Source organism: Mustela putorius, unplaced genomic scaffold (genome assembly GCF_011764305.1).
Source record: "Mustela putorius furo isolate JIRA1106 unplaced genomic scaffold, ASM1176430v1.1 tig00000129_pilon_pilon_pilon, whole genome shotgun sequence".
NCBI lineage: Eukaryota > Metazoa > Chordata > Mammalia > Carnivora > Mustelidae > Mustela > Mustela putorius.
Window position 1 is genome coordinate 7,890,802 of NW_025421290.1, and position 10,959 is coordinate 7,901,760.

The following is a 10,959-nucleotide window of genomic DNA, read 5'->3' on the forward strand; positions in this document are numbered from 1 at the left end:
CTAGGAAAGATCAGGTATCTGGGGATGGGAAGCTTACTTTTATTTTACTATAAACTCTTCGATACTGTACTAATTTCTACCATGCACTCTATGACTCTTTTTTTAAGTCTGGAAACAAAATAAGACAAAATGGTAATGGTTGCTAGTTTGGGGTAGAAGAAATACGGTTTTGTTGTATTGGGTGCAATTTTCTGAAGTTTTAAAAATTAAAATTTCTAAAACCAACCTCATCTGTTTATTTTTTCGTGTGGCCAGAGAGACCAGCCCACTTACTGAAATACTTCACTTATTGTAAGGCGTAATCTAAGAATTCCTTAGCCTTTTCTTCTACAAGTTAACAACCTGAATTAATTTAAACTTCCATTGCAGTAATTTATTATCTGTTGATTTTGATGATCATCTTTATCACTTTTCTTAGAACCCTAAGTGCATTCACTGCATTGTTTTCAAAGTATAATGATCAAAACCAGATATAATGCTTGTTTACTAAAGATCTAAGTAATGCAGAGGACAGAGCTGATTTTTTATTAATGGCCTAACCTTGTAGAGTCATGTTCAACTCATGCTCTATGAGATCTTTATTCATTGTGGGCATAATCTAACAGGCGGGGATACTCACCACTATACTAACGAGGAATGGCTCTAATGTGAGCATAATCTGAAATTTTGACTGATCTGTTGGAATTTTTAAGTTTTATTTAAGTAGACTCTACATCCCGTGTGGTGATGCTTGACCTCATGACCCCGAGACCAAGAGTCACACGCTATCCCAACTAAGCCAGTGAGGAACCCCTAATCTGTTGCAATGTTTTTGAGTAAGAAAGCAAATGAGGTCCATGAAACTGTAAGCTTACCACACAAGGCAGAGCAATTGAGAATATATCCTTTCTGTGGACACGTAGAGGCATAAGAAGAGAGAAGTGGTTGAGGCAGGTATGCGCATTGCCTTCAAAACTCATCGTCACACTGGTCAGGCCTCACCCTGTGGTGCAGAAAGATGAGGGTAGGGAGAATAGTAGTTTCTATCTCTGAGAGTTGCTATGGGGATTAAATGTATTAATACACTGCAAATATTAATACATGTTAAATTATTTTTATGTTTAATATATATTCTATAATTATAAAATATAACATAATGTTAAATTATATTAGAATGAGATAAATTATATTACATAAAATTAAATAGAGTAAATACTAATGTGTTTAATATTAATTAAATAAATGGATACAGTCAAAGCTCTTAAAAGAGAGCTATGCATATGGTATATGTTTGATTAATGTTAGATACATTTACTTCTTTCTGTATCTCCAGTACTTAGCACAGTGCCTACCACTAATTAGATGTGTAGTCTGTGTATGTTCACTCATTCATTCAGTCACATGTCCAGCCGGTTATTGACCTGGTAGGACATATTGCTTCTGATTCCCTCACTCTGATTTCTACGGGAAAGGATCTTCCCAGCACACTTGGCCTCTTCCCACATTCTTCATTCTGACCCGTAGAAGTAGCTTACGTGGATGGCAAATTTGGGAAAGGTTCTTGAGGGTGGTGGTGGGGCATAGTCTGCCCTCCTTCTTCCCCTCTTCTCTTGGATTCATATTCTGTTCTTCCTCTAGGAGGTAAGTTCTGAGAGGGGCTTTCCTATGGGCATGTGTGTACAGCAAAGACTAGGGGAGTGAGGCTGCCTGATTTGGGGTTTTGTGTTGGGGATATCAATGTTGCTGCTCACCTAAACCACATTTTTCAACCACTCTATTGATCATAAAACTGATATTTTGATCTCCATCTGATTGTTCCCTCCATATCTTGTCTCTCAACTGGCTCTCAGCCCAGGCAAGGAAAAAGGAAGCCTCACTTATGAATACCTCTCTTCGAGCTCCAGTATCATTTAACTAATATTTTTGGGATAAGCGATAGGGAAGAGACAGGCAAGCTCTGCAGGATGCCTGGTGGCTCAGTCCTGAAGCATCTGACTTCGGCTCAGGTCATGATCCCAGGGTTCTGGGATTGAGCCCCTCATCGGGCTCCCTGCTCAGCAGGAAGCCTGCTTCTCCCTCCCCCACTCTCCCTGCTTGTGTTCCTTCTCTCACTCTCTCTCTGTGTCAAATAAATAAATAAATAAAATCTTTTATTTTATTTTATTTATTTTATTTTTTTTAAAAGATTTTATTTATTTATATGACAGAGAGAGATGACAAGCAGGCAGAGAGGCAGGCAGAGAGAGAGAAAGGGAAGCAGGCTCCCTGCTGAGCAGAGAGCCCGATTTGGGGCTCGATCCCAGGACCCTGGGACCATGACCCGAGCCGAAGACAGTGGCTTAGCCCACTGAGCCACCCAGGCGTCCCATAAATAAAATCTTTTTTAAAAAAAGACTCAAGATCTGAAGCATGAATCGAAGTAAACTTCAAGATGTGGTCAGGATCCCCAGATTGAAGGACAAAGGCCCTATGGTAAGGGAGACGTACAGAGAAGAGAACTGAAAAGAAGGTTAGGGAACTAGTTGGAGAGAATGAAGGGGAATATAGGTCAAATGAGGGCTGATTTAAGTCGGCAGGGACACGTGTATCCTCAGAGCAGTGGAACCCTTTGAGAGCCATCTGGGAACCTTGCATTCCGAAGGCTCTCTTTGGCTGCTCTGTGGAAAATGGATTGTAAGAGACAAAAAGGGTTGGTCAGCAGGAGTCAAATTCGAGGATTTTTGCTCTCTGCAAGGATTGGAAAGATGAGAACAGAAAAGAAGAGGACAGATCTGAATGATATTTAGGAGGCAAATTTGCCAAAACTTGGTGCTGGACTGGCTATGGGCAATAAGAGAGATGGAAGTGTCAAAATAACGCCTGGATTTTCAGCTTGTATAACCACGTGAGTGAATGGGAAATGCCATCCCAAGATATCAGGGCCACGGACGATCAGATTTTAAGAGAGAGAATATGAAATCAGTTTTGACATGCTGAATCTGTGGTGCTTTTGACACATCCAAGGAGAGATGTTAAGAAGGCATTGAATATATGGATTTGGAGTCCAGAGGAGAGAGTGAGGCTGCAACTGTGCATCATGAGTCACTGTGCTGTATTTATACACCCTCTCTCTTCCTTCTCCTCTACCCATCTCTCAGTTTTGCTATGTAGTAATTCAAGTAATATATATATATATACAGTAATTAAATGGACTCTTCCTGTCTTCCTCTTTCCCTCCCTCCTGCCTTTACTCCTACATATGTAGTAATTAATACATATATAGTAATTGAGTTAAAATTATATGTAGCAATTAAAGACAGTGTGTGGTGAGATCACCTAGGGAGAAAGTGTAGCTTGGATGGAGAAGAGAAGGTTGCTCAACACTCAGCCATGAACTCCAACAAATAGAGTTTAGACGGAGGGGTAGGAACCCACAAAACAGACTGAGAAAGCAGCCATAGAGTTGGGAAGGAAAGCAGGAGAGTGTGGAGTCAAGGAAGAGTCTAAAGAGAATGTGTGGACACTTTAAACATCGAAATGTTTGTGTAGATCTTCAGTTCAGTTCAGTTCAGAGCCTTCACTGAGGCTCTACAACACATGGCTATGCATAATTTATCCTGACTTTTATCAGGATAAATATCCCTTTTTATCCCTTTTTATCCAGATTCTCAGAGGTTGCTTTAACTTTCGCTCACTACGTGTGCTGGAAAATACCTTGCCTCTCACATTCTGTGTGCTCAATATTCACTGAACACCAACTCTGCCAAAATACCCTAGGGTGAAAGCCTGAGGCTCATAGGCAGGGCTTCTCAGGGCCAAGTAATGGGTAGAAAACAAGCAAGCTCCAAGGTTGGAAACCCAATGGGCTACACCAAATGAACAGGATGGGAATGGAGAGAGAAAATGGTTTATAAATATTTTCTGTTATACATGTAAAAGCTTGAATTTTCTGGGGTAATCTTGCCCCCAGTGCTACAATACTTAGAGCCCTTGAGCACCTGCCCTCTGCATACGACCCAGGACAGCAGGATGACATCCTTAGGTGAAGACATGTAACAAGGAGGCAGTGTTAGGGTGTGACAGAGGTCTGGAGTGAGTGGGCGGGTGGAATGTCATCATTTATGTCCTCTCAATATGTCAGGATGATGCTTGCTGGGAATATGAATAAGAATGGGGACTGAAGCCCCTTTCTTCCTTTTGCTCTTTTTTCAACCCAAGGATTTTTGCTCTTTCTGGGGGATGGTCAAAGTGTCAGCCATCGGGGCGCCTGGGTGGCTCAGTGGGTTAAGCCGCTGCCTTCGGCTCAGGTCATGATCTCAGGGTCCTGGGATCGAGCCCCACATCGGGCTCTCTGCTCAGCAGGGAGCCTGCTTCCTCCTCTCTCTCTGCCTGCCTCTCTGCCTACTTGTGATCTCTGTCTGTCAAATAAATAAATAAAAAAAAATCTTAAAAAAAAAGGTGTCAGCCATCAACATTCTCTTCTGTATATATCTGTGGTCATTAAAGCAAGAATTATAAAAGTAGGTGGTACAATTAGTCATAGGCTTCCTGAAAGCTGGAACCTTGTTTCGTTCACTGTTACAATCACAATGCCTGGTACAGCGTAGGGACTTCGTGAGTAACTTGTCTGTGAATGAGTGGATGGATGACTGGATGAGGGCGTAAGGGAGAGATCATTTTACCCGTTATTATACCAACAGGGAAATATGTTATCATCTGAAACAGGCCACAGAAGCCGGCCCTCTGGCAGGAACACAAATGTGATGGCATGAAACACCCGGTAAAGCTTGCTGGATCCTCTCCATTCTGCCTCCTCTTGGCCCAAGCTGTGCAGACGGCAGAGCCGGATTAGCACTGCCATGATGTCGCACTGACTCAGGAGAATGAAGATCGCCAAACCACAGAAAGGGAATATCCAGTACAAACTTCGCATTCAGTGGATTCTCAATAAACTTTTTTGAATCTCTCATCACTATTTGAATGCTTTCAGTGTGTTCAAATCTACAGGGGCTGATGTTTTGCCTCCTGGGAGAGATCATGGATCAGTTAAGGTCACTGTCAAGCTGCTTTGCTTGTGGCAGCTCCCAAGGACTAATACATTCTTGAAAACTGGAAAAAGTCCAACCTCATGTCTTTCTGAATGAAGGATGAAAGGGATGACCTTGAAAATTATTAAGCTATCAGCAATATCCTGAAAAGTAGTACAATAAATCAGTGAAATATCAATTTAGAAATGGTGAGAAGAGAATCAAGCATAAGGTATGGTTTTACAACAAACGATACTGTCTGACTCACCTAATTTCCTTCTAGGCACAGGGATAAGCCTGGTTGAAGGAGAGGGAACAATAAATTAAACAATTTTTCAACCTATCAAAAAATTTCATTTGTCTTACATAACAACGTAAAATGAAGAAACCATATGCAGGCAGATATGCTAGTAGGAGGATTAAACTCTGAGAAGAATCCTTGTCAACCATATAGCAACTGTGTTTCAAAGGCATTTCAAAGGACTCATGTAGATACTGGCTCTACATTCATTTATTGAAGACATAGTTATTGAACACTTGCTATTTTCTAGGCATTGTTCTAGATGTTGGGGATGCAACATTGAACAAAACAGGCTAAAATTCTTGCCCCATAGAATAGGGAGTGTGGGGGTGAAGAGTTACAATTTTAGATAAAATCACTATTGGAAGACTTAAAGTGTGAGAGAGAGTCATGCTGGTATTTGGGGACAAGCATTTTACATGGGAAATTTCATATATAATGTCCTGAGACAGAAGCAAACTTTGTGTTTTGCACTGAGGTTACAGTGGAATGAATAGGAGCTGAGGTCAGAGAGGTATGAGGGGCCAGATCAGGACAATTTCATACTTTTAGCAATGGCTGGATGTTCAGTACTGGGTAGCTCTTTGTATTTGTGGGGGACATTCCAACATGTAAGTCTAGGCAGGAGGCAGAATACTCTTAGCCCCAACCTGTAAAATGGAAGGGGCCCTCTTCCCCACTTCCTTGTCAAGGATGGAGCAAGCAGGGGCGCCTGGGTGGCTCAGTTGGTTAAGTGACTGACTTTGGCTCAGGTCCTGATCCTGGAGTCCTGGGATTGAGTCTAGCATCGGGCTCCCTGCTTGGCAGGGAGTCTGCTTCTCTCTCTGACCCTCTCACCCTCTCATGCTCTCTCTCTCTCAAATAAAGAAATAATGGTATATATACACAATGGAATACTATGCAGCCATCAAAAGAAATGAAATCTTGCCATTTGCAACAACGTGGATGGAACTAGAGCGTATCATGCTTAGCGAAATAAGTCAAGCAGAGAAAGACAACTATCATATGATCTCCCTGATATGAGGAAGTGGTGATACAACATGGAGGCTTAAGTGGGTAGAAGAAGAATAAATGAAACAAGATGGGATTGGGAGGGAGACAAACCATAAGTGACTCTTAATCTCACAAAACAAACTGAGGGTTGCCGGGGGGAGGGGGTTTGGGAGAAGGGGGTGGGATTATGGACATTGGGGAGGGTATGTGATTTGGTGAGTGCTGTGAAGTGTGTAAACCTGTTGATTCACAGACCTGTACCCCTGGGGATAAAAATATATGTTTATCAAAAATAAAAAATTAAAAAAAAAAAAAAAAAAAAAAAAAAAAAAAAAAAAAAAAAAAAAAAGAAATAAAAATCTCTAAAAAAAAAAAAAAAAAAAAAAAAAAAAAAAAAAAAAGGATGGAGTAAGGAGAATTGGACAACTCGTTTTTCCTGTGCAGGACTTGGAACTGTAAGGGAAAAAATGAAAAGCCTCACGCCCAGGCCCAGTGGCATTGACAGCCCCACAGCCTAATTGTGCGGTGTTAGCACTAGTGCTCCAAGCAGAGTGTCCTTGTGGGACCACTATGGGTATACTTTCCTACAAGTCTTCCTTAGGTTTTGTCCCTGTTCTGTATCTAGTTCTCCAAACTTTCTCTCTTCTGAAAACAACTCGATACCCAATGAAAATTCCCTTTCTGCTTAAGTGAGCCAGAGGTGCTTCTTGTGCCTTGGAACCGAACATACTGACTGATACACATGGAACTCAGGATTATAATTCAAAACATGTGCTCAAGCTAAAGTGCTGATTAATAAAAAGCAGATAGACATACAGGGAGAAAGAAAATTAGGAGCAGATTCATTACTACTGCCCAGAACTGAGACGTATAGCGGATTACCAGCTAACACAGAAGCTCTATAGTGTGTGGTAGCTCATGTTTCCAAGGACGCTGCAGTGGTACTCCCCCATCCTACATGCTCTTTTGCATTGTGATCTTGCCACTCCCCTCATATTTGGGGGGAAGAGGAGTATTCCTCTCCTCTTTTTCTGGGTAAAGAATTTATTTATTATTTTAGAGAGAGAGAGAGAGCACGAGCTAGGAGGGACAGAAGGAGAGGGAAAGAATCAAGCAGACTCCCCACTGAGCATGGAGCCCCATGCAGGCTTGATCTCACAACCCTGAGATCATGACCTAAGCTGAAATCAAGAGTTGGATGTTCAACCAACTGAACCACCCATGGATCCCTATTTCCTTTCCTCTTTAATCTGTGCTGGTTCTGGGACCTGTTTTGACCAATAAAATGTGACAGAAGTGATGCATAATTTCCAAGTCTGTGTCTCCATCTTGGAAGTCACATAAGAAGTCCCATAATTGCTGGATGGAGCCTGGAGGAGAGACACCTGAAGGCATCTTGAACAATCCAGCTCCAGTCAAACTCCGAGCTGAATGCAGCCATATCAGTGGGCCCAGGCACTATCGTATGAAACTGAAGGACCACCCAGCTAAGCCCAGCCCCAATTCCTGAACCACAGAATCATGAGCAAATAAAACGGCTGCTGTTTCAAGCTGCTAACTTTGGGAGTGGTTTGTTACACAGCAATAGATAACTGAAACATATAAATATTGTCATAATAGAGATTTTTAATTAAGGACCAAATTGCATGTGGTTTTAGTCAGGAAGTTTACAAACAGAAGTGCATGTGTATGAGATCTCTACCCACCTGGGCTTTACTCTGGAGTAGATCTAACTCTCCCAAACAAAAGTAAGAAATTCAGACAATGCAAGAAAACTGTGGAAGCAAGACATGAGGAGTTATTACCATATTTAGATTAAACATAGGATAAAATAAGAATATGTGTGTGTGTCTGTGTGTGTTGGGGGAAGGTCAGGGAAATATCTAAGAAAATTGAAGAAGAAAGAAGAAAAGGGAAAACAGTCCACAAAAGAGCTCATCTTTCTCTCAGGACCATATTTGAACCCAAGAGGCACTGGAAATAAATGTATTAAATTGACCATTTTGGGGGCGCCTGGGTGGCTCAGTTGGCCTGCCTTCAGCTCAGGTCATGGTCTAAGAGTCCTGGGATTGAGCCCTGCCTCAGGCTTTCTACTCAGCAAAGAGCCTGCTTCCCCCTCCCTCTCTCTGCCTGCTTCTCTGCCTACTTGTGATCAATGTCTGTCAAATAAATAAATAAAATCTTAAAGAAAAATAAATTGGCCCTCTTTAACTGTTGATCACGTAAACTCTTCATCTACCATTCTGTCCTTCAGTGTAGAGACATGATTTTGCTAGTTTTACTCACTGATGCATCCCCAAGTGACTGGAACTGGGCCTGCTTGGTAACTGCTCATTGGAAACTTCTGGCAGGAAATAAACAAACACACATGGAAATAGCAATATCATCTAAAATGTTTACCTAATAAATATCAGAAATATAACAGAGTAGTTCATCTGCATTGGGGGTTCCAAGCAGATGACTGGTGGGTTGGGAAGAGGTGGAGTGAGCTCAAGAGAGTTCCAGAAATCTGCAAAATAGATATGATTCCATTACCAGAAACTCAGAAAGAGTTATGAAGGCTAAAGTTCAAAACAAAGCTAGGGTTTGTGAAAACTCTCCAGAACAAGGCTGTAAACCTATATTCTTCAGCACTAGTTCCTTCTAATTTAGGCCTATAATTTTATCTCTGTCTTTTTCTTAGGGTTTATGTTCTTAAATCAGATCTCCCAACTGGAAAGGATAAAATATACATGTAGAGATAAAGGAGATAGAGCAGTTTGTTCCTCTAAGGGAGTTAGATCTTATTTGTGTCAGGCCCCACAAATAAGGCCTGGTGGAGGTTGGTGTGGCCTTGTGGAGTGTGCTCAGTTGGTTCTGCTTCAGAGGGCCTAGAGGTCCATCCTTCCTAAAGGGAGATAGATCTGGTCTTACAGGTTTGGTCTTAATCCCAGACATTATTTAGGCTGAGTAGCTTTATAAGACCCCACCCATAATGCTCCCACCCCCAGAGGAAATCAGCTCCTACCAGGCTTTGGCAGGTTCTAGTCTCATTCTGTAGGCCCTTCCCAACCCACCACCACCCTTCAGCCCACGTAGCACCTGGCACGCCTCAGGGCTCTCCTCATTAGGCAACCTTGACAACTAGGTTCAAGAAGGGCAGCTGGAAGCAATCTCCCTTTGACCAAATGGAGCACTAGCTTCTATAGCAGCAGGTACGTGCAGGGTTACCATAGAGAATCCCACACAGAATTCTGTTCTGTACTAGGGAGCAGTCAGAAAACCTTCAAATGACCTCTTAGCCTCTGGAACAAGCAGGGTCTTGACACCAATGTCTTATGCCTTCTTCCAGAGGCCTTTGGTGCTCTGGAGGCTGAGTCCTTCCCCATTTTTGTAAACCTCTGCTGAATACAATGCATTAGCTTACTGAATCATATTGAAGTATTACTGATCATCAAAAGTACCAAAATGATTGAGCTTTTCCCCAAGGGGAACCCTGAATGCTGCTTTGTCCAAATGACCTTGGCAAAACCTGCAAAGCTTACACATACCCTGCCTGCTCTATTGAAATGAACTCATACTCTGCTATATCATCCAACATTCTTATGGATAAATGCCCAGAAGTGAACTCATAAAGTTAAATAACTTTTTCAGGTCATTGATCTATGGTCTAACCTTAGCTTATCCTTTAGCAAATGTCGTATATTAGCTGGCCCACAGATTAAACATTTTTTGAAGGGAAGTATAAAGTCAAAATGTTAAAAGAATTATACATTAAATCATATGGCATCATATCAAGATTAAATGCACATCATTTCAAGCACTGTTTGCAAAATAGCTTAGAAGCAACTCTAAAGTCTATCAATGAAGGCTTGGTTAAAGATACTATGATACATGCACATGCTAGAATACGAAGCAGATTTACAAAAGAAAGAAGAGGCAAGAACTGAACATGTAAGGAAAGGTCTCCAAAACATGGTAAGTAAAAAAACAAAACTGTTCAAAGAAATATGTCATGCTTTAGTAAAGAAGGGCAAAATATAAAAATGTATGTTTGTAATTTGCTTGCAGGTATACTAAACAACTCTGGAACCAAGTATATGTTAAAAAAGAAACATGCATGGAGTGTATGAACTGGGTTCATGGAGATGTGGGCTATGGTGGAGGGAGACATTTCACTGTGTAACTTTTTATGCATTTTGGTTTTGACCCACGACAATCTATTACCTATTTAGAAAACTAAATTTTAAAAAATTCAGTATGTCTAACAGCAAGACTTCAGTACTTCAGGTCCTATACATTGGGAATGTGTGCTGAGTGGAACATGTGAAAGTCAGGGGTGATGAAATGATCTCTTCATTTCTTGGGGAGATGGGGTTGTTGAGACCCTGGAAGGGAAACAAGATTCTTTTTCCAAGTCTCCAGCTCTTGTAGAGGAGCAATGGGAACAGAAGAGTGACATGCCCTGATCCTCATTCCAGCTTTATCCAGGTCCCTACAGGAATTTCAGTTCACGTGTAAGCTTTTAACAAAAGCCTAAAACTATTGGAGGCTTATGCATTCAACAAACATATGTCAAGGACGTACTGTGGGGATACAGATGTTGATAATCGTCAATTCTGGTCCTTAAGAGAATCACAATCCAGCAGTCACGGGGCAGGTAGGAAAGTGGTGTGATGTAGGCAGGTAGGCACAATGTGA